The sequence below is a fragment of the Chrysemys picta genome, chromosome 3, assembly GCF_011386835.1.
Source record: "Chrysemys picta bellii isolate R12L10 chromosome 3, ASM1138683v2, whole genome shotgun sequence".
Taxonomy (NCBI): domain Eukaryota; kingdom Metazoa; phylum Chordata; order Testudines; family Emydidae; genus Chrysemys; species Chrysemys picta.
This window is the reverse complement of record NC_088793.1, coordinates 32,769,244-32,785,130: the sequence shown is the minus strand read 5'-3', so window position 1 is coordinate 32,785,130 and position 15,887 is coordinate 32,769,244. Positions and strand designations below refer to the sequence as shown.

Genomic DNA, 15,887 nt, shown 5'->3' with positions numbered 1-15,887 from the left:
AGTACCATTTTTCAGAGTAGTAGCCGTGTTAGTCTGTATCCACAAAAAGAATAGGAGTACTTGTGGCACCTTAGAGACTAACAAATGTATTTGAGCATAAGCTTTCGTGGGCTACATCCTACTTCTTCGGATGCTTATGCTCAAATAAATTTGTTAGTCTCTAAGGTGCCAGAAGTACCATTTTGTTATATTTTGACCTCTGAAATAAATGAAGCTGGAAGATGTTTTCCACCTCTCCCTCCCACGTGACGTAAACCGGGGTGGGAACTAATCACTTCCATTTTTAGCTCCCAGCCTGTTACAAATTGCCTTCATATTTCTGCAAAATATGCTTTAGGTTGGCGAAGTTAGTGGAAGGAGAGATGCTTCTGTTAAAAGACTCTGTTAGCTTCAAGTCCTACATAGCCTTCTGGAAGCACTGGAACGAGGGATCCATTGTCATTACATGTGCTTCTTTTGAGAGCTCTTCTGTGTTCACTGTAGGGTGACCAGACAGCAAGTGTGAACAATCGGGACAGGGGGTGGGGGGTAATAGGAGCCTATATAAGAAAAAGACCCAAAAATCGGGACTGTCCCTATAAAATCAGGACATCTGGTCACCCTAGTTCACTGGGTCTGCAGGTGCCTGTGAAGCCTTCCCTGAGAGAAGCAAGTTGGTTTGAGTGGGTAGCGCATTGTATGCTGGCGTCCCTTCCAGCTAATGGAGATACGAATTCCAGGTGGTGATGAGGAATCGTGCTCAGACCAAATAGCAAGCAGAGCTGGAAACTGGATCACTGCTGAAGATTCTTGTTTCATAAGGAGAGAAGCAGATGACTCTGTTACAGGCAGCAGATCTCCCAGACTACAGGAGTAGGCAAAGGAGCAAATTAAACCTGAAGGTTGTATCAACAGGGATTCAGACACTTGCCATGCTCAAGAGGAAAATAGTTTCCTGACCAAAGAAATGATTGAGATAGTACTTCCCATACTCCTTAAAAAGAAGTTGTGTATGCCTTTGTGAATAGCTTTGTTTGATGTGCAAGTGCTGGAATTATTAATATTGATATGGGAAACCACCAAACACTAAGTTAACCATAAATTCCCTAAAAGCCAAATGATATTTATACAATTGCTCTAAACATGCCTAAAAGGCCTAACTAATAATGAATTTACTACATCGAAACAGTAACAAAACACTTTTTTTTTAGTATTTGATCAAACGGGCTAAACCCAGGGGTGCTTAGACTCGTATTGATCAGCTTCAGTATGGTCAGGCAGGTATTAGCAACGAACCCTTTTACAATTTACTTTTTATACCCTCTAACAAGTGATGTCCTTGCCAGTGACTGACTTCAGCTAAAAACCAATCTGACACAGTTCACCCTTATTTCCAGTCTTAATCCAGATAAGATTTACAACCTCCTGTCTTCCCAAGGCCTTTCTCCCCCTCCTTCTTGCTGTCCAACAGTTTTCACATTACACCTGAGTTCACATAGGCTTCAACATTGGTGTGTGGGTTGGGAAAGGGCTGTGTGGGCTCATTTTAAGACCGATTCTCTTTAGTTAATTTAAAACTATCTGCAGTCACCCCTGTCGGGCACAGGCCTTCTTTTTAGAACCTTCCCCATCTCGTTAGTTATTCTTTAAAGCAAACATCCTCCCTACTTCATTCCTTCTGCCTTAGAACTTCTTATTTTCAGGGCCTTCTTTCTACTTGCTAGTCAGGGTCTTTCTTTATAACACATACATATTTCCTTAACCAAACTTAAGAGAATGTTAATTCTTTAATTTTATACTTATCCCACAATAAGTGAGTGTAATATGCATAAAGGCCATTGGATTGACAGGTCTTTAATTCAGGTCTTCTGTCCAAGAAGGAACACCGTGAAAGGATTCTTGTTTTGTTCCAGGTAGGAACCTGCAAAGATGAAAAGGTCAGTTTCTACCTGCATGTAGTATTTGGCTTCACTGCTGAGATTACCATTGAGTGCCAGTTGTGTCTGTGATGTTCATCTCTAATGTTGAATGGGCACTGGAGAGTAGCTGATAAAATACAGACAAGGCTACTGGTCAGAATTGAAACTGTATTGTAGTACTATTTTGTGGAATGTCTCCAGCATAGCAGAGGACCTAATGCTGTGCAACCCAGTGTTTTATTGCAGCTAATACTCATTTTTGTAGTAGACTCAGTAAAAATGGTTACTAGGATTCATTTGTATTATGACCAAACCCCTTGGCTTCACAAATAGAGTTTATAAGCTACACAGCTCCATAGATACAAGAAAAATCTAATGAAAATGTGGAAAAACAACTGTGTTGTCTGCCTACATTGGGATATGAGCACCTGTCCACACTAGGATAAAAGGTATTTTTAACCATAGTGTAGATGGGTCAAGTTGTATTTTAACATGTAATAGCTGGTCAAGGTGAGCCCTTGGCTCCTTCTTAGGCTACAATGCAACCAGCTAGTATATTTTTAAAATACAGCTTACCCTATTTACATTAGGATTTTAAAGTGTGTTAGCTAACCTGTTTTAAAAATACACCTTTTATGCTAGTGTAGACAGGCCCTGAGGGTTTTCCTAGAGTAGGACTTTTATCCTGGATAACCAGCTACTTCAGCTTCTAGCTATCTCTATTTCTACAGGTTCTCATATTGACGTCCATCTCCATACTGCTGGAGACAGGGTTTCTGTGTGTCTTAAAGAGATGTACATCAGCAGTCTTATCTTGCACAATTCCATAATGACACAGCTAAATTTATTCTTTTAAAAGCAAAAACCAGTAGCTAGATGCCAAAAAATCAATGTGGATGCCATTTTAGGGTTGCAAATTTTAATAAGTCAGGATTGTCTTGGTGTGGTGTTTTTATTATGATTCTCACAGCAATGCTAACTTGCCCACGCTGCCAAAGTAGTATACAGTATTTATTATTTTAGGTATTCATGCATACCTTTAACTAACTTGAAAGAGCGTAGCCATTAAAGGAGGCGGAGGAGGGGTAGGATATTATAAGGCTGTCTGTTCCAGAACTTTACAGCATTTGCAATAATCTGCCATAAAGATGGTGTCCTGATTAATTAGACTTACAGTTTCTAGGTTATCTGAAATGTTCGTGCCTGTTCTAATAATGTCTGCATAAATGGCCTCTTCTGACACTGGTTTTCAGTTTAAAAAGAATTTTAGTACAGTTTGGATTACTGCAGAAAGGATTTATTTTACTTGGGCTCACTGCAACAAGTGGCTGAAAAGGGAATATTTAAGTCTGTATCATACATGTCCTGAACATGTAGTTATTGTGTCCATTTGTTGACAGAATTTGCATATCAGATAAACTACTTTGGTACTTGAACATTTCATATTTTAGTGCAAAAATCTTGCTGCATTAGGAGTAAAGAAAAGCCAAAATTCTAAACCAACAAACTTTTAGGAAGTCTTGGGCACTTAGCACTGAGCTGTCTTGGGACTTCCCTTTGTTTTAACTTTTAAAAGTCATACCAGATGTTCCCAGGAAGGCAACACACACACTCGCATCGGGCAAGTCGTGCAGCTGATTCCTGAGTCTGTCTAGGAGCAACAGATTGGTACAGTTTCCAAAATCTGACCTTTTCTTTCTGCCCACACATCTAAAAATGTATCTTGAGCACTCCACTTTCATCTTGACTACTGCAGCCACCTCCTCTGTGATGCACATCACCTTGTCCTGATCCCTTGAAAATGTTGCTGCTAAGATCATTTACTTTTTCCTGTTGCTCTGACCCCACAGCCTCCTCTCTTTGGAAGTCTTCATTGTTCCATCATATCAAGTTCAAGCTTCTTGCCCTCCCCTTCAGAGCCTCAGACAGCTCTGCCCCTTCCTACTTGTCCTGTCTTGTCTCTTACTTGACACCCACATAAATCTGGAACTCACTGCCACATGCATTCATTGCCACCAAAAATTTAGCAAAGCTAAAAAAAAAAAATTGGTCATTTGTACGGGTAACAAGAATATTCAGAGTTATAATTAATGATAGGTTTAACATGCCTTTGAAAATTTCAACCATCTCCGTTAGAGATCAGAATGAGACTTAATAATGTGAAGGGCAGATTATCCCACACCTGCTTACCATGGGGTTCTCATGCCATCTTCCAAAGCATCTGGTTCTGGCCAGTGTCAGACTAGTTGGACCCGAGATCTGATCTAGTATGGCAATTCCTATGTTCCATGCTCCCTGCTGTCTGTCCTGCAATTGATGCCAGCCTGTTTGTGGAACAAGCTCACAAAAAAGTAGAGCAGTCATCTGTGCTTTCTTTCATGCTGCCCCTTATACATGGAACATCCTCCTTGAATTAACCCTTAAGATATCTACCCTTTCTCTTCCAAATCCCTCCGCAAGACCCACACCTGATACCTGCAACAACTCTGCAGATGTTTGGTCATGCATCAGTGGGGACAGCTGATCTTTGTGTTTAAAAAACCACAAACAAAAAAGTACCTTCAGGAACCTTCAGGTTGTTCTGTAGATAGTCATACAATCTAATTATTATTAATCTCTTCCCTTCTCTTCTTTTATTTTGTCTTGTCTCTAGTTAGACTGTAAACTGTTTGGGCCCAGGACAGTCTGTTACTCTGTATGTACAGCACCTTGCACAATAGACAATCGGATCCTGACTGGAGCCTCCAAGCTCTGCATCCATATAAACAAGACTCCCTCTTCTTGTTCCCCTACGGTATGTTTGAGTGTGATATCACTAACCTCCCTGGGGGAGAGGATACATCGTCAGTCCAACCCAGTGCCACCATTCAAGCTGTGTAATAAAACAATCTTGCAGTGCTCTAACTGAATGTAAAACTTAATTATATTTAACATAGGTTGTGAGTCTTTTTTTCAGTGGGGGACACGGGGGAAACCTGAGCTGAGGCCTTAAAGCATCCACTATTTTTGCTAAATATGTACACTAGTACATTTCCTTTTCATGCCTTCTCTTTCAGGATAGCTGTTTTGTGCAGTTCATGCTACAGCCGATGCAAATGGCTCAGCTGTAAGAAACAGCAGCTGCTTTTTTTATTATTTTCAGTGTAGCCTACTTTCTCTGGAGGGAAGCCAAGTGACATGTTTTCACAACACTACGTCAAGTAATGATCTATGCATCTCATACCTTTGCTTGATAGGCTCATTTTTCAGCAGTGCAGGGATCTTGAGCAGCTTTTTACCAGTGCTTGGTGTAGGTCTTCACCCCCCCACCCCTCCCAATTCTTAAGATGTTGGAAGGGCTTTAAATATAAAAACCAGTATAAGTTGGGGGGCGGGGGGTGAGTGAATGAGTGGGTTTGTGTGTAGTTTATTTTTAGATCTTTGAAAAGTAAAAACAAAACTCTTTTTGCTACTCTCCAGCCCTTGCCTCCACTTCCTGGAGCAGACACACAGCAGACAGCCTCTCAGCTAGAGCCGTGGTGAGACTGTCGTAACTAGGGGAACTTTCCTCCTGCCCCCCATCCAGCTCCAGCTGATGGTAGGGTTTGACTGGAGCTGGCTGCAGCATGCTTCCAGCTGCTCCCCTAATGTAACCATCTCTCTAACTCCATGCCCAGGGAGAGAAGTGACTTTTTCTCTCTGCCCACCTGGCTTGGGGAACCCCAGCAGGAATATGGGGAATGATTGGTTGTATCTGCCTCTAAACCACTACCATTCTCCCCTCCAAAGCAGGCTGGTCCCTAGAATGTGATGGTGCTGCCTACATGTCCTGGTTCTGCTTGCTCCTTTGTAAGCACCACCATGAGAGATGAGGAGGTAGGCTGCCCCTCCTCCCACTGCTCTGTGAGGCTGGAAATGGGGGTGTCCAGTGAAGAGGCAGACTCATCTAGCCATTCCCCCTCCCCCTCACTTTTGGGTGGGGGTGCCAGATGGGAAATGGTGAGGGCATATTGCTTTTTCCTGGGAGTGGATTGGGAAGTAGCTTCCCCCCGCCCCCCCTACACACACCACCCCCGCCCCACCCCGGCCTTCACAGCAAATCAGCAGCTGTGATCTGGCCTCCCAAAGCTGGACGAATGGGGATAGCTCCATCACTGTGACAGGTCTCAGCGAAGACACTACTTTACTTCCCAGTCTCACTAGCACAGTTACTTCAGCTGCCTCTAACCAGGAGGTAAAGACAGGGACTGTAGATTAACAAAGAAGATCTAGAAATAACGAGTGCAGGAGTTTTGGGGCTTTTACCCTGCAAGCCCTACCAAAACTTTAACTATAGGGTTGAGAGATTGTGTCAACCTTTAATACTTGCCTTCATGTAGCACCTATCATCCTGAAGATCCGAAACTGCTTTACAAACCACAGACAGAACACACACAGTGGTGTCACTCATGCCAATAAAGCCTTTATTCTGTGGCACCATTGATCATATATATTTGCATTGCATATATACTGTTATGCATATGTGTATCGATATCCCACGTAGTGTGTATATACTAGAATGAGTCAGTACACAGGGCTTTTTGGACCTGATCATTCACGCATGAGTGAATTTTATATCATTAGTCCAGGCAAAAAATATTGCTCCTCCTGGAACTTGCATGTGTAAATTTGTGGAGGAAAGGAGGAATCATTTGTGTGGTTGATGGTTTTACAGCCTAAAAACCAAGCAAGCCACAGTCCTCTGGAAGGTATTCAGAGGGTTGGAATGTTATAAGAAATTATGGATTAGTAGGTAGAGTAAAGGTGAGGCAATCAAAGCTACATAACTGATGTATATCACATGGATGTCACTGACATACATGTATATAATTACTTCATCAGCACTATAATTCATCTGCTCCTATAGAGAAACAGAGCTAGTGTTAAATGGCCTAGTCCTGCAAATATTTATTCACATTAGTAACATTAATCTTATGGGCAATGGGACTTAGGTAAATAAAGTTACTTGTGTGTGTTTGCAAGTCAGGCCCTACCAATATTCAGACATACAACCTACAGTAGAACCTCAGAGTTGTGACCACCTCAGGAATGGAGGTTGTTTGTAACTCTGAAGTGTTCGTAACTCTGAACAAAATGGTATGGCTGTTCTTTCAAAAGCTTATAACTGAACATTGACTTAATACAGCTTTGAAACTTTACTGTGCAGAAAAAAATGCTACTTTTAACCATCTTAATTTAAACGAAACAAGCACAGAAAGTTTCCTTACCTTGTCAAATCTTTCCCTTTATTTTTTTGGTAGTTTACATTTGACACAGTTCTGTACTGCATTTGCTTTTTTTTTGTCTCTCCTGCTGCCTGATTGCATACTTCTGTGTGTGATTGACTGGTCAGTTTGTAACTCTGGTGTTCCTAACTCTGAGGTTTTACTGTAGCAGTGTCAGACAGGAAGTGAAGCATACTGTATCTGATTGAAACTACAGGGGAAACTAAAGTCTGGCAGAAAGTAATTACCCAGTTCGGATGGGGCACAAGTACTAATGCCCCATATCTTGTAAAATGTATCACCAAAAGAGCACCTTTTTTCTCCTTTTGTACAATAATGGTACAGTCTTATTTAGTAAGGCATTTCTTAGCTATAACATTGAACGTAGAACAGCTTAAACTGAAAATTTATATGATTGCCTAAAATGGTATGTGGCCCATCTGTGACTGCTAGTAACAAATATTCACAACAGCCAGAGATGGGACACTAGATGGGGAGGGCTCTGAGTTACTACAGCGAAATCTTTCTGAGGAGCTTGACTGATGGGTCTTGCTGACGTACTCAGGGTTCAACTGATCGCCAAATTTGAGGTTAGGAAGGCATTTTCCCCAGGTCAGATTAGCAGAGACCCTGAGTTGGGGGGGCAGGGGGTCGCCTTCCTCTGCAGTATAAGGCACGAGTCACTTGCTGGTTTAAACTAGACTAATTGGTGGATTCTCTGTAACTAGAAGTCTTTAAACTGTGATTTGAGGACTGCAGGAACCCAGCCAGAGGTTAGGGGTCTATTACAGGAGAGGGCAGGTGAGGTTCTGTGGCCTGCAATGAGTAGGAGGTCAGACTAACTAGATGATCACAATGGTCCCTTCTGGCCTTAAATTCTATGAGGTCTATATCAAAGCTGAAATGCACCCAGTAGATAATTTTCATTAAAGTATACTCTGTTTACAGGAAAGTGTTTCCCTTGTTAATAGTCTTATCCTGGACTCTCCTGAGTGTGTTGTGCCCTACTAAACCCAGATGAAATGCAAGGGTTTTTTACCTGTGTGCACATGTTTAGAGAGCTATCGATCTAGCTAGCTAGCTAAAAAAATCCTCCCAGATATACATAATTGTGAATATGTACAAATAAAATGGTTGTAATAATTATAAAAACAGGCTGTCAAATGCAATGAAACGCTATATATAGATTTAATATGTTCTTGTACATCAGGCTGCAATTTCTCCACCTGAGTCCAGTATCCTGTCTCTGATAAGCTGTGTCTACACTGCAGTTAGACACCCACAGCTGGCCTGTGCCACTTGACTCGGGTTCACCGGGCTCAGGCCAAGGGGCTTGTTAGTTGCAGTGTAGATGTTCGGGCTTGGGCTGCAGCCTGAGCTTGGAGACCCTTCCACCTCTCAGGGTCCTAGATCCTGGCTCCAGCCCAAGCCCAAATGTCTACACTGCAGTTAAACAGCCCCTTAGTTCAAGCCCAGAGAGCCCAAGTCAGCTGGCACAGGCCAGCCACAGCTTTTTAATGGCAGCATTGACATGTCTATAGTGGCCAGTGGCACATTCTTCAGAGGAAGGTGCCATAAACTCTGCAATAGGCCGTTATGGGATAACCGGCGAGCAGAATTTTTTCCTAATCCTCATTAATTAGAGGTTGCATTTCATGTTTCTCTGATCCACCAGTGAGTGGTGTGCTCACTATATGTTGTAATGGTCTTTTTTGTATCCCATGTTTTGTTAACCACTTTTTAAAAATTAATTTGAGCCTAACTAAGCTCTGTTCCTGCCTTGGATCATTATATCACATCAGTCCTTCGTGTCTGTGTTCTTTCCTTCTTTGGTAGCTACAGTTGCCTCCACATTTGGTTTTCCACTAGTTTGGTTTCATTATATAAAAGCCTAATCTGATACAGGAAAGTACCAATCAGATAAGTAAATGGCTTAATTTGGCCATTCATGGTCTCTGTTTTCTGAACTGTTTTGTTAACTTGCTCCAAATACCTCACTTCCCCCGCCCCCACCCAGTCCCACATGTCTTGTTAAAATAACATTTCCTTTCTGTTTTGCTTTACTCTGATTAGTCAGCGTTTGGATACAATCAGTGGGATGAGTTATATTTGGTTTTGGTTAATACACAAAAGGGTTACTCTGATTTCTTCTTGTGTAATCCCTGTGTTTGAGAGTCCCTTCACGAATGTCAATTTCTCCATTTTTTTGTTTTGCACTGGTGTAGCTACACTGGATTAACCATACCAGTGCAAACCTTTCTGCACCCAAGTCATGGTTTACACACATGCATTGTATCTACATTAGGGATTTGCAGTGGAGCAGCTACCCCAATGCAAAAAGAAGAGGTGCTAGGGCAAATTGATGATTTAAAATGTAATACATCACCAGGCCCGGATTATATATAACCAAGAGTTCTGAAGGAGATTAAATATGAAGCTGTTCAGCAGCTTAAAAAAAAGAGTAACATATTATTAAAAACAGCCACTATTCCAAAGGATTGGAGATAGCAAAAAGGCCATAGGGTGATCCAAGTGCTTACAGACCAGTAAGTCTCTCAGATGTACCTTGTAAATGGATTAAAACTATAATTAAAATAAAATAACAAAATATCTGGAAGAATATGATATGATAGTCTAAGCAGCAAATCATGTCTCGCTAATCTCTTGGAATTCTTTGAACATGTCAATAGAATGGTTGATGAAGTAAAACCAGTTGATCTAATTTATTCAAATTAAACAAGGGAACCCAGGCAGACCCACCATATCTGATGACAGCACTCTTACTGAAGGACCATGGGAACTCACTGAAACCATCCTCAAACTCACTCCCCACACAAGGGGCCAGCTTCCTTCAGGACACAACTGACTTCCTCCAGAAACTCCACAACATTAACAATCTCCTTCAAAACACCATATTTGCCACCATGAATGTCACTCCCTTTACACCAACATCCCCTCACAATGATGGCATCGCTGCCTGCCTCAAATATTTACAAGATAAGAACATTCAGCGATCCACCCCAAACACATCGGCAAACTCATCCTTTTAATCCTCACCCATGCCAATTTTACATTCAACAACACTTAGCCCAAACCATGGGAACAGCCATGGGTACTAGGATGGCTCCCCAATATGCCAGCCTCTTTGTGGGCCACTTCGAGGAAGAATTTCTGGACAAATGCACCACAAAACTAATGATATACCTGAGAGACATTGATATTTTCATCCCCTGGACAGGAGACCTAATCTCCCTCATAAATTTCCTTCAAAACCACCACCTGTCCATCAGACTCTCTCTAGAGCACTCACACATTAGCAACAGCTTCCTGGAAACCACGGTCAGCTTCAGCCAGGGAACCCTATAGACAACTATATAGAAGAAACCTACTGATCACCACATTTACCTTAACAGATATAATAACTACCCCAAACACAACAAGAAATCTGTAATCTACAGCCAGGCACTCATTCCACAGAATATCCTCCAAGGAGAAAGTCCAGGATACACACCCTTAACATGTTTAAAACCACCTTTAACAAACAAGGACACTCCACCTGAGAAGTAGATCACATCCTGCAACGGGCCACCAAATACCCCGACAACCTGCTTCACCACAGCCTGTTGTTGTCACATCCCACCCCACACTGGAAACTGTATGGGGTATCATTAAACAAGTGCAACCCATACTCAATGGGAACCATATCCTGAAAGAAATCTTTCCTGAACCCCCTTTTCTAGCTTTCATGCTCCTCAGAAGCAAGCTTCCCACAGACCAGGACACACCCACTCAAAGCAACACCAAATCATGGCATAACAGATGCAAAACCTGCAGACATATCTCCATTGCTATGATGATCAGTACTCCCCACAACAAACCTTTCAAGATCCCTGGGTTCTACACATTCCTATCACAACATGTGGTGTACCATATGTTGGTGATGTACCAGTGCACTAAATGCCTCCAATAACTATGTGGGGGAAACCAGACAATCACCGTGCTCTTAAATGAACTCACACATCAAAACGATGAGACAAAAACACCGTATCACCCATGGGCAACCACTCTTCACAGAATGCTCACTCCATATCTGACCTTTCGGTCCTCCTCCTCGTAGAAAACCTGCACAACACCTTCAAAAGATGAGCCTGGGAACTTAAATTCATAACTTTGTTAGACACTAAAAATCATGGACTTAATAAAGACACTGGATTTATGTCTTATTAAAGCAATCTGTAACCACTAACCCTCCTTTGTCCTATGACTGCAGAGGTGTTAACTGGCACTTCACCTTGAATGGTCTCTTACAACATGTTAACTCCTTATGCTAAACAATCTGTTCTGCCTTGCATTTAGCTGCGACACAGAGGTACCTTTCCCAGACCTCTGTGTAAGGTCAAAAGCTTGTATCTTTCACCAATAGAATTAAGTCCAATAAAAGATATTGCCTCACACACCATGTCTCTGTGGTTTATTCAGACTTTCCAAAGGCCTTAAATAAGGTCCTATACTATAGGCTACTAAAGAAGTTAAGTAGCTCTGGAATGTGAGGCAAAATATTGTCATGGATCAAAAACTGGCGAACATACAGAAAGCAGAGTAGGATTAAATTATTAACTTTCATCATGGCAAAAAGCTAATGGGGCCGTGCAGGTTCCATACTCGGTCCGGTGTTTAATATATTAATGATCTGGAAAAGGGGGTGAGTAGTGAGGTAGCAGATTTTCGGATGGTGCAAAATTATTTAGGTTAGTCAGGACCAGAGAGGACTGTGAGGAACTACATGCAGAAGGGTGCCCCCCATCAGCTTGAATTCTGGAAGAAGGAAATAAAGATAATGGATGAGAAATTTTTTCATCTCTTTTGCTGTGTGGACTCTGACAAGGCCAGAGCTACAAAACAGAAGCAGAGATCCCCAGTGTCAACCTGGGTTAGCCTAAAAGACATTCAGAGCTGACAGATTACTACAACTCTGTCATCTTTTAAAACCATAAACTGAGACTCGTTTGTGTATATAAGTTTTTTGCTTGCTTTGACCTTGTAAGTAACCCTCTCATTTTTTTCCCTAGTTAATAAATCCTTAGTTTACTATAGGATTGGCTATAAGCGTTGTCTTTGGTGTGAGATCAGAGGTACAAAGTGACCTGGGGTAAGTGACTGGTCTCTTAGGACTGGATACAACCTGAATCTTTTGTGATCTTTGGTGTATAACTACCATCACTAAGTCTAGCTGGCCTGGATATGCCCAAGGGTACTGTCTGTGACTGCATGGTAAAGTTTTTATAGCGCTTCAGGAGTTCACATTTGTTACTGGGTTGGTGAAATCTAATTATAAAACATACAATCAGTTTGGGGTGTCTGCCCTGCTTTTTGACAATCTGCCTTGCGGTTGGCACTCATAGTCATGACCCACTCCAGACAGCGTGACACTTGCATCTTTGGGTAAGTGGCCACATTAAAGAAATTAGTGTTGTAAGAGCTTGCAAGTCCTGCCAATGTGTGCCTGAAATCCACTTCCCAGCAGAAGGCCCTTAGTGGCCACAAGTGGGCTGAGGTCTGATTCATCCAAAAGACAGTGGGTGAAATCCTGGCCCCATTAACTTCACTGGGACCTGTATGTCACCCAGCACTTTCAACAGCACAAGCACAGTGCTTGCCAACACTGTGTTGGGGCATTTGGTTTGGTACTGATTCACATTTATTGCCATGTAATAAACCCCATCATCACTTCCTTCAGCACTATGTGCTTTCCCTGAGTGTGGGGGACATCTCCCATCCACATGCTGGCCAGATGCAGTCCTGCTTCATTTGTGAATCCAGTGATGACAAGATCATAGTCTAAGGTGGCAATATGGATGCAGACCATTTTCCTTTCATGGTATTGCATATAATAAAGGATGAAAGGATTTCATTGCTTTTTTTAAAAAGTAGGTTATTAATCCCCTTGTTTCTCTCTTATGAAAACATTGGATGCAGGAATATTGAAAATAGCTTAGCATAGTTAGTGAAGAACAATGAACCTAATGTAAATGTTGCACTTTAAGACTGTAATTGCTTCACACATGGAATACAATGTATGAAGCCAAGACCACAGACCCATGTTGTTCTTGTACAAGTTATAGAATTGATTGAAGCAGTTTTATTTATTAAAGTTCTTGTTCAGATTTTAGTTAATCTAGCAGTTACCTTTAAATTTTCTGGCAAGTGTTTTTAGATTCACTAAAGTAATAGCTCCTAGTTCTGTTGGCTATTGGTCTAATTAAAGTATGTTAAACAGTTATTGAACAGCTCTGTTAAAAATTAATTTTAGTTGCTGCATGATGAATCTTTTTCAGTATTACTTTCATGAATGAGATTGCCAGTGTGCATTTCAGCAATCATCACAGTAAGAACATTGAAGGAAATTTGTATGCAGGAAACAAGTTAGCAGAAATGTCAAATTTACATTTGAAATATGAACTATTAATATGTTGTAATGTTTGATATCCGTGTCCAAAAGTCACTGGGCACTTTCAGAACAAACCTAAAAAATCAATGGGCAAAATAAATCAGAGAGAGAACCAGAAAAACCCATTTTCCAACTCTCACTCACTCACACCCACCCACCATAAAATTTGAAAGTAAACCATTTTGAGCTTTGCCCTGACAGATAGTACAGATGAGCTCTGTTGTGTGAGGGGGAGAAAATTCCAGAGACCTAGGCCTTGGCTACACTGGCAATTCACAGCGCTGCACTTGCTGCGCTCAGGAGTGTGAAAAAACACCGCCCCTGAGCGCAGCGAGTGCAGCGCTGTAAAGCGCCAGTGTAATCAGAGCCTGCAGTGCTGCACGCTCGCTCGCAGCGCTGCAAGCTATTCCCCTCGGAGAGGTGGAGTACATACAGTGCTGCGAGAGAGCTCTCGCGGCAGCGCTGTGAATCCGCAAGTGTAGCCAAGGCCCTAGGTTGTGACTCGGCATTTAGCAACAACCTGATCTCATCACTGTGCATGATAATTACACACAAGGTACCAGCAGCAGGACCCTGTGAATAGGGCTTCACTTTCAAGCTTATTCTTGCAGATGACTGATTCCAGCAAAAGCTCTTTATGAGCTTTCCAAAGCTCACACATTAGCTGCTGCTCAGAAACTGACTGTAGAGCTTTTCCTGCCCTTTTACCCTACAGTTTCTTAGTTACGTAACTGACTTAAGCATAACATTGCATCAGAGGCCTTGCTCTTCTTAACGGGACTTTGGCATTTTTTGTTTCATCAAATTACGGTTGGAAAGCTTTATGTTGTGTGCATGTGTTTGCGATTCTAAGGGATACAGTCAATTTACATTTGGCCCAACATTTATATTTTTGTAAAAGTTTTATAAAATATAAACACAATGAAAATGTTTCCACATCTTATTAAATTACATTGAAAATCATCACTAATAAATTAAAAAAAAATACCATAGTAGCATTTGAAATCCCAGATATTGCTTCGGTCAACCTGGAAGTGAAACAGACTTTTTTTTTTTTAATTTTTATATTTATTTATTTACAAAGTTGAGAGAAATGCAAAGAGTAAGCAGAGCATAACTAGTGAAAATCTGAGTTTGAAAATTTTTGCTTTTAGTGCTTTAAGAGGGTGCTAGTAACACATTTGTTTATAACATGGATCTTAAATTGATAGGGTCAACTTTAAATTTAGTATTAGATTTTAAAAAGAGCTTTTGAGGAAATGCCGTTTCAAATATTGGGGCCTGGTTTAGCTGTGTGTATGGTCTTCCAACTGAGTACTGTTTCAGGGAGATTTCTATAAAAGCAAGCACTATATAGTTTTTTCTTGTATGTTGTAGGGTTACCATACGTCCGGATTTTCCCGGACATGTCCGGATTTTTGGGCCTCAAATCCCCGTCCGGGGGGAAATCCCCAAAAGCCGAACATGTCCGGGAAAATAGGGAGGTGCTGGGCCGGGGCCGGTGGTGCTGGGCCGGGGCCGGCGGTGCTGGGCTGTAGCCGAGCCAGGCTGGAGACGCTGGGGCTTGGGCTGGGGCCGGGGCCGGCCGCCGGAGGGAGCCGCTCGGTTGGGGGGAGGCAGACTAGGCCGTGTCTTCCCCCCTCCCCTCCCCCCCATCCCCTCCAGCTTACCTGTTGCCGGCAGGGCCAGAGCCGAGCCAGGCTGGAGACGCTGGGGCCGGGGCTGGCCGACGGAGGGAGCCGCTCGGTTGGGGGGGGGGAGGCAGACTGGGCCGCGTCTCCTCCTCCTCCCCCCCCCCCCCCCCCACAGCTTACCTGCTGCCTGCTTCAGGCTTCCCGTGAATCAAATGTTTGCGGGAAGCAGGGGAGGGGGCGGAGTTGGGGAGGGGCTGGGGGCGGGGCCCCGTGGAGTGTCCTCTTTTTGGACACTCAAAATATGGTAACCCTAGTATGTTGTTACAGCACGTAGATAATTAAATCAGTCGTGTCTGTTAGGGTCTGGTCCTGCATTTGTTTACCTCACAAGGCAATTTGTGTTTGCATAACTCTTCAAAAAACATTCAGCACCAAGTAAATGCTAAACACTACTAGATACAAGCAGGAAAAATTCCCATTAACTGTCTGTATATGTGATGGCAGGATTTGGCTCTTAAAAACACAACGCATCAGTAATTTCTTGTGGGGATAAATTATTGACATTTTCTTTTTTTATATAACCTTTCAGCTAAATTAGAATTCAGAGGAAACCTGTGTTTCCTTTGTTTGCTAGGTTACACCATTTACCTACCCTCTCCTTTCT

The 15,887-nt window shown here is 42.3% G+C and overlaps 1 protein-coding gene across 4 annotated transcripts in view; it reads left to right on the top strand.

Moving 5' to 3' along the window:
* Positions 1 to 15,887, top strand: part of HPCAL1 (hippocalcin like 1) — a 119,255-nt gene that overhangs the window by 56,085 nt on the left and 47,283 nt on the right. The window contains exon 1 of one of the 4 annotated variants that reach the window (XM_065587712.1): positions 4,668 to 4,692. The exons of the other annotated variants lie outside the window; for them this stretch is intronic. The gene's annotated coding sequence lies outside the window, so the exon portion shown is untranslated. Of the gene's footprint in view, positions 1 to 4,667; positions 4,693 to 15,887 lie in introns of those variants that run through there. 4 annotated transcript variants of the gene reach the window in all.